Source organism: Gallus gallus, chromosome 4 (genome assembly GCF_016699485.2).
Source record: "Gallus gallus isolate bGalGal1 chromosome 4, bGalGal1.mat.broiler.GRCg7b, whole genome shotgun sequence".
Taxonomy (NCBI): domain Eukaryota; kingdom Metazoa; phylum Chordata; class Aves; order Galliformes; family Phasianidae; genus Gallus; species Gallus gallus.
In genome coordinates this window covers 71025605-71045018 of record NC_052535.1, presented here as the reverse complement: position 1 = coordinate 71045018, position 19414 = coordinate 71025605, and positions in this window count along the sequence as shown.

The following is a 19414-nucleotide window of genomic DNA, read 5'->3' as shown; positions in this document are numbered from 1 at the left end:
GCTAAAATGGCTTTTTGAATTAATCCATGTAATGGCTTCTCAGCTGTCTTTTCCTCTCCTTCAGCCCTGCCTACTAAGCTGTTCCTTTCATGAAAAGTCCTGAGGAGACTTTAACCTATTTTGGTCCTTTCATTTACCAATACAAACACAGTAAAACCAGATGCAATCAATATATTATTTTGTATGTTGCAGGCAGCTTTTTGTTGACCTGCCACCAAGAAACATGGACATTTAAATGAATCATTTGTCTTTGAAAACACTATTGGTTTAACATTTTTTACCACTGTTGATATTCTTTTTTTTTCATAAATTAGAATCTTCACTGGAACTACTAAGGAATATGTGCCTTGAATTGCAGAACTGTATAAGATGTCACATATTAGAAAATTACAAATATGTTTTTTTCTCTTGAGTAGCTAGGACATCAAATTGTTTCCCCGAGAAAATGATTTAAAATGACTCCTGCTAAGCACATGAATTAAACCAAGAAAAGAAATAGAGGGAATACTTGCTACCTTTATATGCATGAAATTCAATGTACCTTGAAATTAAGGCACAGTACAGAAAGCTGACATTTTAAGTATTACACAAAACTGCACACAAACTTTAGGAATATGTTCAGGGTAATTAGTAATTGAAAACACTGTTATTCTGAAGAATTGTTATATGAAAATGTATTTCTTTATGTTAGTCCCCAGTAGAAGAAGGAAGATATAAAACATATAAGACAGTAGACAAAAAAGTACATCTAGATCTGGTTATAAGAGATGAAAAGGCAAAATTTGTATCAAAATATAACCATTTATAGACAGTATTTTTTCCATATGACTAAGCATATTTTTCTAAATTTTTATTATAATAATTCTGAAAATAGAGGAGTATCTGAGTCTAATGTACTAAAGCCTGGAAATACCCACCTATATATGCATGCTGATCCTAAAGTAATGCCTCCTTTTTTATTACCTTGGCCCATAATGTCAGAGGTGGATGTTAGTGGTATGGCAGTAGAGGTTGAACCTTCCCACCAGTATTCCTTTACATTTTCTGACCTGTGACAGATGGCAGCAGGGGGTGTCTGACAAAATGACATTTGACATGGAAGCACCTATGAAGCAAAGGTGAGTCATTAAATTTCTCCATGTGGAACAAATAGCACCTATTAACATTCATTAATGCTTGCTGAATGTTTATGGAGACCAAACAATGGATGTGAGCACAGTGAGATGATGGGTGGTGCTTTTCAGTAGTGGCAACAGTTGCATTGTGTCGCCTCAACTCCTGTAGATTTTTTTTGAGCATGACATGCAGACTCTTGTTCATCATTGGTGAGAATACTAAGTTAATGGTGGTGAATGTTGAAAAACAGTGTTTTGAAGCTGAAAATTTGTTATATCAGTAAGTGTTATTGGGCTCTTTGTATCTGTTGTTTCCATGGGAATGAATAGGAAGCATTACATTGGGAGCAACCTACATAACATATAAATTATGAAAATGTCACATTTTATCTGGCTGGTGATGGCTAAATAAATACACTGGCACATTTCATTTTCAACTGAACAATTTTGTTAGTGTTTTAGAAAATTTAGATATGTGATAACTTCTTTATTCTGTTTCCCCTCCAGCTCCTTTTGGAATCTGTATTTTATTTAGTGTTCCTGACAAGGCTTTGCACCTAAACAAGAAATTAGAAATGGGAGTATACCCATACTAAAAACACTAAAAAAAGAAAAAATTATTAACCACCCATGTCAAATGCTAAAGTCCAAAAGCTAGTACATGTAGAGGTTAAATATGCTGCAGGTAGATCAAGTATGTAAAAAACTTAAAAAAAAAAAACTTAAAAAAAAAAAAAAAGAATTACTTTTTCTTTTTCTTGTATGATAAGTCAGGTATATTAATTATTACTATTTGTCTACATAACATTATGATCATAATGGTCCTTTCTGAGTTTGATACTAGAAGAAATGTTGTGCATAACTAAATATTTCCAGCATGAACTTGGAAAGGCATGTTGTACACATATGGAATATGAAACTTGCACAACCTCTGAAAATCCCTAACCACATGCTGAGCATAATGGTGTGCCTGAACAATACTTAATCATGCAAGTAGGGGACCTAGGAGTTTGCAGCATCTGAATGAATAACAGTATTGCTGTCAGTTGTTAATGACAGCAAAAACTAATTGCTCTATATGGTTTCACACTAACAGAATGCATCATGTGAACAACACTCGCAGAAGTAGGGTACTGTTTAACATAACTTACCACAAACTGTGTGTAACAAGTGAATGCTTATCAACTGGAAACTAATAAATAGCTCCAGTCAAATGTACTGTTCATATAATAGCAATTACGTTCACCATAGGAATAATAGCCAAGTAGAAAACAAGAAGAATTTTTAATGAAGCACTTGAATAATGCTTAGCCTAAAGGTGAAGTTCCTAAGGCACAAGCCAAACTCTCTTCCCAATACATGCAATGAAAATTTAACACTATGTTTAGTGAAGTACAGTTAGGTCACTATTACTTTTGAGATTCATCTGTAAATGTTTACTAATATTATTTTAGAAATGGTCACTGTTAGATTAGATATCAGTGGAGTACAGAGAAAAAAAAATTGTAACACAATTTTAATTCTATTTATTTAAGCTGCAGCATTTCATAATTTAGAGTTCTTTCTTGTTATTTCTGATGCCTGTTCAATATTCACAGCTCATAAATTCATGACCGAAAAATCCAAATTCCAAAAAAGATATCTGCTAGGTAAAGAAGATGAAACTGTTAAATACAGCATTGTTAAATACATGATACTTAACTGAAAATCTACTGCCTTAATTTCTTTTTTATGATCAATCTGACAGTGGAAGTCGCTGTTGCTACTGGTTTTGTTGTTGTTGTTTTTCTCTGCTGTTGTTACCATTGTCATCTCAGGAACACCTCTTTTTTGTGATGTATTTTTGAAATGCCCTGTTGTACAAACACTCAGGTTATCTTTGTGAAGGCTAGTACATCTTTATAAATGTGATAATTTCTGGTCATTGAGAAAATAATGTCATTATGAAGAAATTCCCATTTCTTTAGATGATAAGCTTTATTTACCAACAAAAGAAAAAATGTATTATTTATTTATTTATTTAAATAATCTGTTATGATACAGGTTTTTATCTGAAAGTACCCCCTAAGGAGGAAGAACAAGAAAAGAACAATAAGAGCACTTTTCAAATAACACTCTTTGGCTTGCTATTAACATATCCTCATAATATTTCTTAACACACATCTGCCACTTTGACATTTCAAGACCAGAACTTCCTGTAAATGGTTCTGTTATTCCCAGCTGTCCACTGAAATTTGTTATAACAGGCCCTCTTCAGAAGAGAAAAAAAAAATCTTAATTTGACTACTGACTATGTATGACTAAATATTGACTTAATATGACTATTTTCAACAAATAGGAATTAGCCTTTATTGAAGGTATTGATGAAGTACAGATTATGCTTGAAGCACCACAAGTAGTCATTACTTATAAACCAGTTATTCAGTCAAGATGAGAGATGTTACATGAATGTAAGTTAATTATTATGATCACTTGAATTGTTTTTCTAATAATCTGTGTATCAATATCTGAAAAAATTAGGAGCTACAACATAAGAACACTTTTTAAGAGAGTCATGAAGAGAAAAAAAAAGAAACTGAAATATACTACAGCATAGTGCTTTACATAGCTATTGTATAGATTAACGGAATTGTAATTGACAAACATTGATCTAACTCATAGGTATTTTCTAAAATCCAGGTAATGTAACATGTTTAGTTTTGGAGAGATATTTAGGATAGCAGATTAAGAGCCAAAAGTAATCTCCTTTAATAAGTTTTCATACTCCAGTAAAACATTGCTATTCTCCATACAATTACCATTAGTAATTATGAATTCTTCTCAGTATGCCAAGCAGAAGAATTTTCAAACCCCAAACTGAAAAATGAAAGCTAAATATAGTTAAAGCATTAGTTAAAAAGAAGATGACCTCCTTAAGTCTAGCTACATAGATGTGAATATTTAAATATCGCGAGTGTTTCTGAGACTTTTACAAAGCCAATTGTCTCTATTTCAACACATAAAATCAATATAAATAACCCAGAAGTCCTAATCTTGTTAAGAGTTTGGGACCACCCAAACTGCCTCTATCATTCTGTTTCTTGTACAGGAACGTGTATCTTTAGAATCCAAGATTATAACAGCAAAATAATTTTGGATGTATTCCCTTACTTGCTTTTTGATACTGTTTACTGCCTTTTCTACTGATCCAAGCTTCTATACTTCTTGGATCTTTTCTACTGATCTCAGCTCCTATACTTCTTGGATCTTTTCTACTGATCTAAGCTTCTATACTTCTTCCTATTAAATTTAACTGGAAAACTTCTAGTGTCACAAATTGCCAGGCAACACGTCTCTTCCTTTGGAAGGTACATTCAGGTGACTGTTTTTTCTTCTTCTTTCACATTATGACTCTGGTAAATAGAATTTCACATATTTGGGAATTATTATTATTAATCTTATTAATTTATTACAGGGAGAACATAATTGCTGCCTGAAATAGGTTACAATGAGAAACACAAAAAATTACTTTAATTATTAGGCAATTTAAAGCTAATTTTCTAGATTTTGTTTCAACATATGAAAATTAATGTCCATTCCCACTATTTCAGGACCCTGAATGCACTGGTAGCTCTGAGCATAATTTCCTCTGGCCTCTTGCTAAATCCTTGCTTCTCATCCCATAGCTCTGTTTAAGTTCATGTCTAGGTTTCAGTCCCTGCCTGAAGTATGTTTTAGGATTATCTGCCTCTAGTTCTGTCCTAGATGTGCTTGTGGCTGACCACTTACCATGGTGACCTGACCTTTGATTGAGTTTTTCACCAGATCTCAGCCCTTCTCCATCACTGCAGACCTCCTGGCAATCACTGGGTTCTTTCTTACACACACCTCTGTCACTGGGCTTGATCCAGACCTGTCTCATTACCTCAAACTTATGTGGCTATCTGGACTCTGCCCCGACTCTGTCTGCTTGTTCTGAGACAGCTCATCTTGCCCTGCTCACGTTCAGTGCTCTTGCTGGCAAGGCCCCTGCCCTACTGACCTTACTACAACATTCAGTTCCTGAATTATTTTTCTCCCTGCTAGAATAACTAGAGAAGTAATTATTTCCTTCAACATAATACTCATAAGACCATACCAAAACACAAATCCCAAGTTTAAGTTGTCTGTTATGAGAGACATTGTATTTATGTTTATGTTACATGTGATAAGAATATGATAAAATGTATTCATCAATGAAAGAAAAATATATTAATCAATCTTTTATTGATTCCTCATGAGAGGAAGCAGAAGGGCATGCACTGTTCTCTTCTCTCTGGTCACCAGTGATAGAATCTGAGGGAATGGCATGAATCTGCAACAGGTATTGAACCTCATATAGCTGGCCTCAGCCCACTGATCCAGCATATCCAGATCTCTCTGTAGGGTATTTCTACCCTCAGGCAGATCAACACATCCTCCCAGCTTGGTGGCATCTGTACTCAAGCCCATAATCCAAATAATCAATAAAGATATTAAATCACTCATGACCAGTGACTAGCTAGATGTAATTCCATTCACCATCACTCCTGAGGTCCAACCCACCAGGAAGCTTTTTAAGCACTGTGAAGTATACCTGTCCAAGCCACAGGCCACCAGCTTCTCCAGGAGAATGCTGTGGGAGACAGTGTCAAAAGCTTTACTAAAGCCCAGATAGACTACATTCCTCATCCACTGGGATGACAGCCTTTCCCTCATCCACTGGGGGAATGACCCAGCCATCTCCCAGAAGGAGATCCAATTGGTCAAGCAAGACCTGCCTATCATCTGCCCATGCTGACAAGACCTGATCCCTTGGTTGTAGTTTTCTGCCCACACTTTCTCTGTTCTGTTTTCTTCTCCTGTGTTAGCTACAAGAGTTAGGATTTTTTTTTTTTAAATTCATTTTATTTAGGCATGTTTGCGTATTTCCTATCTTAACATTACATGTCTTAAACAGACCAGAATTTAAGCAGCAATATACTAGTACTTCTTATAGAAACATGCTTGTCAAATTTTTCAGGGGAATTTACTCTTATCCCTTATACATGGCTAAGAGAAAAACTTCAAGAGCTGACATACGACAGGGTTTGTTGCAAGCATTAAGCAGTGTCTTGACAATAACTATAATTAAAGTTGCCACAGCTTTGACCTGATTAAACACTGAACAATACAACTGCCACTCTTTGACTACCTTAGGCCGGTGAACATCTGATGATATATAATATCTTTTGGCAGCCAAGTTAATTATAACATAGCTGAATGCATTTCTTTAGAGGGGAAATATTTAAAGAAATTAATGGGAGAGGAAACTGTAATGAAAGCTGTCAGAATAATTCTAAATATTGTTAACAAGCATATCTAATATCTCTGAAGTATGCTAACTTTTCTCCTTTTGCCTATTATGATGCATTCTTGACACTTTATTTTTTTGTTGTTGTTGTTTTTGCAGATTAAATAAAGCATTTACATCCTGTGTATGAACATTTAACATACTGAACTTTTCGGTGTCAAACTTCATACTGTTTCCTGAAAGATTCACGGGAACTGAAAACTGAGAGAGCCATATACATGGGGAATTCAGATGTCAATTAATCTGTGTGGGAACTAGACATTTGAATATCTTAGCTAGCAATAGTAATCCTAACCAATGTGTTTCTGCCCTCTGTATCAAAATTCTGACACTGGTGTTTCAAACCCATTTCTTATACTGATATATTAACAGCTGAGTAGATGAAATATCTACAAAGCAATTATATGCAAGTAGCACTAATGAGTACCATTGTAATGGTAGATTTTTCAGTGTAATATATGACGCTTCTGCTGAGACACTGAAAAGTTAGGAGACACATTTTATAACTAAGTATGACCAGCAAATAGTTTTTCTACATGCTAATGAGCACCAGATTAAGAGGGAATACTTTCTTGTCACTAAATCTATCACAGATAAATAGATGCAGTATTTTATTAAATATAAAATATCTCCCATACAGCTTTCATTACTAAAAGTATTGCTGAAAACTTCAAATATTCTAAATGAAAGTCCGCTGTGATATATTGACACCCTCCATGTCTTTCTATTATTACTGGGAATATTAGTGGGCTATGTGTAATTTTTATTAATCTACTTACATTTGTATTTCTATGCCTGATTAAATATTTTGCCTTTGTCTCAGACTAGAAATGAAAAAAACTTTAACCAATTATTTCTATCATCTTTCTTGTAAAACCTAACAAAAAAATTAGAAGTGATTTACAATTTTGTCCAAAATTATGTTCTGTTTCGGTTAGTTTCCTAACATCTTATTTTTACACATAACAATATCAGAAAGTGCTACTTTATACTTGATGCAAACCCAGCCAAAAATAAGTGAGTCTTTTGATGTAACTGCACTTTACTTTGTACAGCTATAGAGTGCAGTTACTTTAAATGGTCATCCAGAGAGTCAGGTAATAGAGAATCAAGCTCATTACATTCATGTTTCATTCTTAGGGCACCTGATACTTTTGTCACCTTTCTCACTGAATGCTAGCTCACAGAGTTGTTGAGAGTTGATGCACATTTTTGATAGCCTTTATGTTTTTGTAGTTCAAACCTGTATGGAAGTGCAAAGAGAAAATATTTTTGTATTTTCATCTTGGACACAGGCATTCTAAGGAAATTAATACTACTTTTCTTCTATGCAAAACTATATGCAATGAAATAACTTAGAGAAGCATGTGGCCTTTTACAGTACTAGTCTGTGAGAGCATATCATCCACAATCCACAGCACTCTCTTGCCTTTGTAAGATAGTTCAAAAACGTGAAAACTGAAGTGTTTTCTGAAAGACACATAAAAGTTGTCAGATATCAATGCTTTAAAAATTCAGAAACTCTTATCAGCCTTTTATAATGAGTTTTTCTGATTAGAGGAGAGCAGTGGAAAGTTTATTTAGATTTTAGTGAGATTTTCAATACTGTCTCTCAACATCCTCATAGAAAAGCTGATAGTATACAGACCAGATGCGCAGACATCGAGATGAAATGAAAGTGAGTTGAATAGATGGATTCAAAGGACTATGGTCAATGGCAAAAGTTCAGGTACAGGTCAATCACTAGTCATTTACACCAGATACATACACTGGATCTCATATCCAACATCCTCATTAACAAATGTTCTCCAAGGTGGAATTAATTAAATATACCAAAAGTCATATTGAAGCTGCAGCCGCATTAGGGAATTGAGCATAGAAAGCTACTCAGATCATTCCAGCCCACAGATCAAATGGGCTGGAATCTCAAATTCTAGAAAGCTTCTCTATCTGATACAGGGTCAAAACCCTTCCCAACTCATCTTAAAATTCAATCAAAAAAATGGACTCAAATATAGAAATTTCTCTTATATTTCACCAAGAATCTGTTTATGAGATCTCCATGTACATGTTATGTACTCCAATTCGCATTTTATGAATATTTTACTTTTCTTGTTATGATGGGAATCTGAACAAGATTCATACTTCTTGTATGAATGTATATTCTTGTATGAATGTGTATCAGAGATACTGCAGTGGACAGCAACATTTTGCAGAGATAAGTTCTATCACACCTTGGAAGCTAGCAGAAATAGAGCAGGTAAACAGATTCCTATATAGCAAACCCTAAAAAAACCTAGGAGGTTTCTCTAAAATTATCCAGCAGGTTTTCTTAACATTTGGTTGAGCACATTTGATTAGTTTAACGCTAAAAATTGTTTGAAAGATGGTAAGAAATACCTGTAAGAAAGAGCCCTTGACTAAGGTCATCTCAGGCTGAAGACTGATTGAAAATACTGAAACACATCAGACATTTGTAAAATGACAGTTTAGTACGGTTTCTCAGTAGGGAAATACTATGTGTCTGCCTCTAATAGAGAGGACAACCTGAAACCCCATTTGAAGATGAAGTAAAACATATTGATGTTCACTATGAGGAATATAATTTCTGCTGGGATATTCTGAAAAGCAAAATGATGCTTTTGGCACTCAAGTTATTGAGAATTTGCAGTAGCTAGCAATAGTAATGAAACACATTTACTTCTGATATTTAATTGTTACAGCATAAGCCACAACAATGACAGAATAATAATCTAAATGTAAGATAGAATTTGTCACTTTGGAGTTAAAGGCAAAAATACTTCAACCCCAAATTTTATAGCTGCTGTTTGGCTAATAATGTTCTTTGGCATTAGATTTTGGTTACATCTGGCAAGAGGAAATAATACATTAGTGTTCTGAAGAAGAAAATACAGAATTACAGAATGGAATTTTTAATTTTTACTTTCAAAGATATTAATCATCTTTTTTTTGTGGTACTATCACTAGTAATTTCACAGTCTGTTTCTTTCAAATTTAAATCAAATTAATTTTTGCATTCCAATTGCTAAGTGCTATCTATAGAAATTTAAATATTATTTTGATATAACAAATCAATTATTTATATGGCTTTTACAATTTCATTAAAAATGTCAAGAAATAACAGAATCGTAGAATCTTTTGAGTTGAAAAGGACTTTTAAAAGATCATCTAGTCCAACTTCCTGGAAATGAGCAGGAACATCTATCGCTAGATCATGTTGCTCAGAGCCCCATCCAACATAACGAATATCTCCAGCAACAGGGCATCCATCATCTCTCTGGGCAACCTGTTCCAGTGCTTCACTGCTCTTATCATAAAAAGCTTTTTGTCTTATATACAATCTAAGTCTCCCCCTTATCCTATTACAACAGACCCTGCTAAAGAGTCTATCCCCTTCTTTATAAAGTCCCTCTTTAGATAATGAAAGGGCAATATCTGTTCTTTCTGGCACCTTCACTTCTTCAGGCTGAACAGTCTCAACTCTCTCAGCCTGTTCTTGTAGCAGAGGTGTTCCATCCCTTGAATCATTTTTATGACCCTCCTCCTGATGTCATTGATGAAGATATTAAGGAGCACTGGTCCCATTACAGACTGCCGAGGGACACCACTCACCACTGACCTCCATCCAGACATTGAGCCATTGACCACTATTCTCTGGATACAGTCTTGCAACCAGATTCTCAACCATTGAACAGTCCTCCCATCAAATCCATATCTTGCCAATATGGAGAAAAGGATGTTATGGGGAACCATGTCAAAGAACTTACTTATGTTCAGATAGATAACACGAGTGTCTCTTCTCCTGTCCATTGATGCAGTTACATCACCATAGGTGGCCACTGTGTTGGTCAGGCAGGACTAACTCTTTGTGATGCCATGATAGTTGTCCCATATTGCCTCCCTCTCTTCCAGGAGAATCTGTTCCATGATCTTCCTCAACAAAAAAAAATTGAAGCTGAGAGTTCAGTAGTTCCCTGTGTTGCCCTTTCTATTCTTCTTATAAACGGGTGCTATATTTCCTCTTTTTTTTTTTTTTTTTTTCCAGTCAAGAGGGACTTCACATGACTACCATGACTTTTTAAATATTGTTGTGGCTTAGCAACTGCATGAGTCAATTCCCTCAGGATTCTAGGATGCATCTCATGGGGACCCATAGACTTATGGATGATCATGTTTCTCAAGTGGTCACGGACCTGATTTTCACTATCAGTGGCAGGGCCGTTGCTCCCCCTGCCCTCAACTTCTGACCCATAAAGTGTCAGACTCATACCCAGAGTGTGCATGAAGAGTTATTGAAGACTGAAGCAAAAAGTCATTGAACACTATAGCCTTCTCTTTGTCCGTTTTTACCAGCCTGCCAGTATTGCTCACTAGGAAAATATAATGTGAGAATATTATGTGAAACAATATGTGAAAGTATGACCTTTTTTTTTTTTTAAAAAAAAAGACTCTCAGCTTCCTCCTTTCTTGTTTCTGTTCTAACTATAACAAAAAAGATGTTTGCTATAGCTATTGTTTCTTGATACAATTTTACACCTACTTCTTGAGAATTATAAAGCAAAATATGACACTGAAAAGAAGACTAATCATAAAAATAATCCACAGATAAGAAGAGAGAGTTTTCATCTTTGACAGGTGCAGAAAGAGGACTGGAATTTCTGGCTCTATAAAATAATTTTCTAGATTATAATTTTGCCTACAATAGCTTTTATAACATCTAAGACTGATCATTGCAGTCACATATGCTAGTATCTATTTTATTCCCAGACTAATGGTTCTATTATAAATATTTTCCCCTTTTTATAAAATATGATGTAATTAACAATGAATAAAACAAATTTGGATAATAAAATAGTTGTAGCTTTTTAAACTATTTTCTGCAGAAATACTAGGATCTTTAACATTTATTCATTATTTAGAATATACAAGCCATAGTTCTTGGAAAACTACACAAAATGATGAAAATGCTCTTTTTCAGGAGAAATCATTCCAGGTCTGATAGAGCTGTATGGGAAATAATAAGAAAAGGATTATATTTTATGTGTCATTTTGTTTGATATATTTTGTTAGAAATTATTTGTGAATAACACGCTTTTCCAAAAGTTCTTGCTAAATTCTCATAAATTAAATAGATCTACAGAACAGATGATTGAAATATGAATTTAATTAACATAACCAATTTTAAAAGATTTTCCTTTCTGCCATTAGGTCTTTCCATACTTATGGAGAAATGGCCAGGCTTTGCTCTGGGCAGTCTGATCTAGTACCTGATCTAGTGGTCAGCAACCTTGTCTGCAGCAGGGGAGTTGGAATTAGATGATATTTGAGGTTTCTTTCAACCCAAGACATGTATCAAACAACTCCAGAATTATACCTGCAGATATTAAATAAATAATTAAAAATCAAAACTACCAATCATTTGAGTTTTAGAGCACTTCACAATACAATATCACTCTACCGAGTGAAGTTTCCTGTGATTGAAGCTTGAAAAAAAAGGTAATTCCACACAATTTTTTTTTTTTTTTTTTTCCTCAAAAGAAAGAGAAACAATCGACAAATGAATCATAGAATCATAGAATTATTCTGGTTGGAAAGGACCTCAAAGATCATCAAGTCCAACCGCAGCCTAACCATAGTACCCTAACTCTAACAACCCTCCGCTAAATCGTATCTCCGAGCACCATATCCAAACGACTCTTAAACACATTCAGGGACAGTGACTCAAACACCTCCCTGGGGAGCCTATTCCAGTGTTTAACCACCCTTTCTGTAAAGTGTTTCCTGACATCCAATTTAAACTTACCTTGACGCAACTTGAGGCCATTTCCACTTGTCTTGTCACCTGTCACCAGTGAGAAGAGACCTATCCCACTCTCACTGTAAGCACCTTTCAGGTACTGGAAGAGAGTAATAAGGTCTCCCCTCAGCTTCCTCTTCCCCAGACTAAACAGCCCCAGCTCCCTCAGCCTCTTCTCATAGGGCTGATTTTCCAAGCCCTCACTAGCCTCGTTGCCCTTCTCTGGACCTGCTCCAGTACCTCCATCCATGAAATCCATGAAAATCCATCTCTAAATGCATTCTCACATTTCTTTTGTAACACTTAATAATAATTGGAAAAAGGAAAATACAGACTTCTGAATTTCCATTACTTTCATCTATGATTTTGGAAGCAGGACCATCTCTGGTACAATCAAAGTGGTCCAAGAAAGATTAGTGAGATACATTTGTAAGAAGGAAACTAAGAGCAGTTTTATTTACTTCACTGCATACACTATGGCACGCCTTGAATCTCCTGACCTTCACTGAATTTTATAACATTGGCCCATTAGGCACTGGTACTAATCATTAAATATGCTAAAAAAAAAGTTGTTGCTATTACCAATTATAAAAGGAATAATTACCTTAGCTCTACTCATTCTATCTCATGTCACTCTACTCTCAGCCTTAAGAGCAGACACTTTATCAAAACAACTATAGGGTAAATAAATGTGGAAGAAACTGGTGTGCTGTATGTAGTGGCAGACATCACATTGATGTATCATATAATCATTACCTTTTGTAAGATTTGCCTGCTTTGTAGTCTTTCTTGATCATAAATTCAGCATTTCATACATTTCATAATGCTTAATTTTTATACTCTATGTATCTGATTGCATTTGTGCAATTGTTTTTGCTACGGTTCCTTTGTTTCAATGCCTTGAGTGATTCCAGGATGTTTGAATTCCTTTACTGCCCTGGCTAGCAATAACACCATAGGAGGTCAACTTCATTAAGAAGAGAATGATTCAGTTTATCATGACATTAATGCATACAATAAAACATTGCTCCCATGCAGCCAAGCCATATTGCCGTGGGCTCTCCTTGTCAAGTCCTATAAACCAAGTAAGATTGGGTTGCCAGTAGCTGGACTTGAGAATTCAAAGAATAATGTAATGAAAAAAATTAAAAAGTTACAGAAAATGAATATTTTTTGGTGTTTTAGACTGCATATGACTTTTATTCCTGGAATTTCGGTTTTATAGACTCTTTACTGCTTATTTCATTTTGCTTTCTCTCAAATAGATAGTAAATAAATCATGGAATCATAGTATCACAAGGTTAGAAATGACCTACAAGATCATCTAGTCCAACCATTCTCCCATTACCATTGCTACCACAAGATACCATACCTTGTAACTCCTCATCCAGACGCCTCTTGAACACTGCCAGGGACAGCAATTCCACCACCTCCCTGGGCAGGCCATTCCAGTGCCTGACCACCCTCTGAGAGAAAAAGCTTTTGCTTATGTCTAAATAGTTAATTTTTAATTTAATTAAAAAAATTGCTTAACATTTATTCTAATTCTTCCACTTTATGGAGGAAAACATAGGGAAGTAATGATTGAATAATTAGAAGATTCCTGGAGGTTGGAAGAATTGTTAGTTCAGGAGAATTTAAAGTTGTTAAAGGATTACATTGAACTGCCTTTTACTATTTTTTAAGTAAAATGTTGACTACAAAATGAGAATCTAGGAGAACAACTGGGTTTGGATGGAATATTTTTTTTTATTAACAGGTAATATTTAGAACCTTTTTAACAATGGAAAACAGACAACTGCAAAGGGAATTAAAAAAGAAATAGTGATATGACTACATACAATGCATTTGGCTCTTGTTGGAGTCTGATTCAACAATTTAAAATTTGATTTAACAGTGCTTCAAAGCAACATCTGAATAGTCCACTATTGATAGTTCTTAGTCTGCTGATTGAATAGGTATGTGGACAATATGTGCTAGCTGGGGTGACCTGAAGAAATGAGTTCATAAACCCATTCATGGTTTTCACCATTCTATCTTGGCATATCAACTTCTGTTTTGGGAGATCTTATCAAATGCACAAAATAAATACAAAAATGAAAGCATAAAATGTTAGATGATGAATTAAGTTAATGCTTCCCGATATTCAGAATAGTAGTCAATAAAATTTCAAGTTTGGAGTATTTCTGAAAGCAAAATACATCTTCATAGTAAAGGAAGAATATTTACTTATAAAAATCATCATCTGACTTCTTGTTTTCTTCATATAGCCAATGTTCACAAAATGTTACATACGTAATAATAATATTCCAAAAATGTAGTTATTAATGAAAATAATTAAAAGTTTACGTTTGTTTCATTTGGTATTGTTTGCTTGCTTGAGTATTAGCATTAGGCTCTTCTAATCCCATGGCATCATTTAGCATATAAACTGTTATTTATTTATTTATTTTGCACATCATTCAAATAAAGAAAACGGGGTTTTTTTTATTTTCATTGTGTATTTGTTAATCCATTTCGAAAAGTATTATGCTAATTATAACAGTGTGCTTTGCGTTTAGCAACTGAATTGCTCATTTTCAAGTTTTTTTTTTTAATTGTAATCTGTTAATTACTTGTTTAATGGAGTGTGTAATTACCTACTTTAAGTTAGAAAACTGTTGCCATTTCAAAGCAAGAATCTTGTTCTTGAAATGAAAGTATGTAAATGCATTCCTTTCAGATATTGTGTATAACAATTTTGCTTCAATAGTCATTTCATTTTTGTCTGAAAGTAAACTATTGCCTACCTTCTGTCTCTAGGTATCATTGATGTTGTGTTCTAGGAAATTGAATCGTTACATAAGAGGAAAGTATTTCATTAGTGAATATGTGGAGGATTAACACTAAAGGACTTTTTTTTTTCATAATACTTTACTACATAAAACAGAATTAGAGCTCACTAAAAAGAATTACAAAAATTCAGTGTTTGCACATTTAGCTCAGATATGTATTTATCACTGCTACTGTCATGTTCTATTTTTAGTGTCAATTGTCTTACCATAGAGACACCAAATATTATTAACTGTTTTTTCTTATTATTGCAGTCATCAAGAACCTTATTGGAGTCCTATATTTGAGTCAAAATCTGGCTCATATAAATATATCACCTAAAAGTTATTTATCTTAGAATTATTTTCATGTTGTTTATTTATTGTGTTTGTGTATATTTCAGGGTTTGTTCTAAGATACTTCATCTTCCTGAGACACTCCTAGTATTTGAACAGTTTAATTTAAACATCAGTGTCATGCTTCTGTCTCTTTAAAGATGATTGGAGAAATCATAGAATCATAGAATCACCAAGGTTGGAAAAGACCCACAGGATCATCCAGTCCAACCATTCGCCCTTCACCAATGGTTCCCGCTAAACCATGTCCCTCAACACAACATCCAAACGCTCTTTGAACACCACCAGGCTCAGTGACTCCACCACCTCTCTGGGCAGCCCATTCCAGTGCCTGACCACCCTTTCAGAGAACTAGTATTTCCTAATGTCCAGCCTGAATCTTACCTGACGCAGCTTGAAGCCATTCCCTCTAGTCCTATCACTAGTCACACGAGAGAAGAGGCTGACCCCCAGCTCACTACAACCTCCCTTCAGGTAGTTATAGAGAGCAATAAGGTCTCCCCTGAGCCTCCTCTTCTCTAGACTGAACAATCCCAGCTCCTTCAGCCGCTCTTCGTAAGGCCTGTGCTCCAGACCCCTCACCAGCTTTGTTGCCCTCCTCTGGACACGCTCCAGGGCCTCAATGTCTTTCTTACAGTGAGGGGCGCAAAACTGGACAATATAGTTCAGAGCTTAGGCTGTTTCCTGAATTTACACAAAATATAATATCTATATATCCATGATGATCCATAAACATGCAAAATTTGAAAGCTGGAAAGTGGCCAAGTATGCTCATTTTTTTTGGTGGAAGCAATACTAAGAGGCTGGGATTTTTGCTCACAAAATATTTTATAAAAATACAATTTAAAGAAATTATCAAATTAATGAACAGGATTTTCATATTGGAAGCCTGCGTTGAAATCCAGTTTAATTCACAAATGAGTGAGTTTGGTGGTCTCTGTCTCACCATGAACATCTGTCTGTGTCACTAAGCAGTGACACTAACCATGTCACAAGGTTTAGCATGACTGGCATTTCCATCCGTAAGGGATTCAGACTATGACAGCTTGAGCACTCCAGATCAGGCTGAAGGTGCATTGGAGGTGTGTGGAACTTGCATGCAGTTTATCATTATTTTGCTCTGCTGCATTAAATCAAAAACCTGCAACCTCCAAAGAAGGTACCTTTTGCCTGATGTGACCATACACTTTTCTTTCTTTAAAGGACAAACTCTTTGGAAAGAACTGCTGGAGGGAAGGGTGATGTTAAAAAGGCTAACTAATCCTTCATTCAATTTATGCATATTTTATAAAGTTCTAAATCTGTTTGAAAGGTTTTGCCTCTTTGGGTATTTTGTTGCTCTTTTCAACAATGTGTCATTCTCTTGATCTGATCCCTCTGTTGCAGGAACAATTGTTTAACAGTAATTCTTAGAACTTCTAGCATGTTTCTAATTAAAAAAAAAAAAAGAAATGCATAGAAGAAAGAAAACAAACAAAATGAAACTTCACTTTAAATGTTATTATCAAAACCTTTACCATCTGTCAAAAGTTAATAAAAATGGTCAGAGCACCCAAATGAAGATCTTACTGCCATGTTTTATTTTCTTCATTCTCTTTTTTTCCGAAGGAAGATATCAAGGGGGTCTTTGGGGATTTGACTCTTTTTTGCCCTTCACAAAGATGGATGTTACCCTATATAACTAAGCAAGCAACCTGGCAAGAACAGTGTAACAATAAAGCTATATTTAAACAACCCTGGTTTCAGGTACAGATACCTTAGCCTCTTCTCATAGTTCATTCTCCCTGAAAAAGACAACTTCTTGACCTTAATGTTATACTTTAAAGTAGCTTTTACGTCATATCAGGGGAGTTCTGCTTGCTGTTTACACTTTGCCATTCCTATGAGATGTTGTATCTGGTGCACTTTAGGTTTGGGTGCTCTATTTTGGATAATTATTGTCTTTTTTGTGCAAGAAACCTACTTTTTTTTTTTTTTTTTTTTTTTAACTAACTGCAAGACATTTATGTCAACTAAACAGAAGGTTACAAAAGACAGTTTTGTTTTCTGACCTCAAGATGCATATAGGCTCTGATTTTTCAAAACAAAACAAAACAAAACAAAAACAAAAACAAAAAAACTCAACTGAATTAAGAGCTTAATTCCTGACTTTTTAAATACCACACATGTTTATGATAAATTAGATTCTAACTTGATTTAGTATATTTATCTCACATATTTATTTTCAAGGAAACAACATTCTTCTGATGTTCTTTCCTGAACTTAAGTTATATATATATGTAACATATATACACGTTTACTGTTGCTCTATTCTTATATAATATATATTATCTTCTTATAAATATATGCTGAACATTCAAAAGGAGAGGCTCTCTTCTCATATATATGTTTTGCAATGCTATCTTCAAATATATTTTAATGATTTAAATTTACAACTATGTTTTTTTTTCTTTAAATGTTTTACATATTCTGACGTGTTTTTTGTTTGCTTTGTTCTATATAAGTTAATTACAGTGAAAGAGTATTCAAGCCTTGTCTGTACAAGATAAGTATTTACAAAACTACAGGAAACTAAAATCACCTTCTTACTAGGATAACAGGAGCTTCATACTGACAAAAATAAGGTACATCCATACGGGAGAATTATTATGTCACAGCCTGAACTGATGACTGATCACCTGGTGAAATGGCTGGCTGGCCCAGGAAGAACAGTTGCAAACAATTTACCTGTGCTTCCCACGTGACCCTAAGTCCACCTCTCCCTGGCCTCAATTAAGGGTTAGCCTGCAGATGAAGAATATCTCCACGATGAAGGCCACTTCTTCAGAAGTAGTGTTCTACAGCTAGAGTTTCTTATCATTGGTTGGGTAAGTCAACTTTTTCCTGTGTGACTTCTGATGTTCCCAATGATTATTTGTCTAATATCACAAAGAACTTGTCAGAAGCAGTTTTGCTACTTCTTAGGACGAACAATACAGTCCTCCTTTTTTCAATTATAAGAAGAATAGGGGACAAAATATGTAAAAGCTTTTTTGTGGAATTTGAATAAAAATGAAAAAATCAAACATTTACTGACTATGTTCTATCTTATTCTTTACGTCATTTAATATCTCTCTGTACTATGCTTTTATATTAAAAAACCCTTATCATTCAAGATTCAGTGAGGATGAATTCAAAATGAGTTATTTATGAATTAAAGTACTCTTCATTATACTTTTGGATACGTTAAAAGAACATTAGTATAATAAAATAGAAGGAAGAGTTTATGTGGTTTCTTTTTTTTTCAGACCTATAATGCAAAGATTTAGAAATAATGAAATTTTCCCAAACAGTTTATGAATTCAAATTATTTTTAGCCTCTCAGCTTAAAAAAATTCTATGTTTTTTAATCATTTCTAAGTACTTTTCAGTATAATATTTCTGGTTTAACGTGAATGTTACTAAATTTCTCAAAAAAAGCCATACCTGACACTACTTCCTGAAGAACTGAATTGGACAAAATCTTTCAAGTTTGGCCTTTCTACTTGACTGCTACATACAAGAACACCTTGTATATCGATTATATGATTGTCCTCTCATACAGGGAAGAAAAAAACATATTCACCAAGGGATGTTTTTTAAGATATACATTTTTAAACTATCTTTAAAAATATGTATATTTTTTGAGACTGAATGTGTACATGCATTCCAGGGTTCTGAAGGAGCTGGCTGTGGTGGTTGCTGTGCCGCTCTCCATCATATTTCAAAAGTTGTGGCTGTCAGGTGAGGTTCCGTGTGACTGGAAAAAGGGTCACGTTACTCCCATTTATAAGATAGGGAAAAAAAGGACCTGGGGAACTATGGGCTGGTGAGTCTCACCTCTGTGCCTGGGAAGATCATGGAACAGATCCTCCTGGATGATGTGTTTGATCATGTGGGGAATGAGTGTGTGATCCAAGACAGCCAGCACGGCTTCACCAGGGGG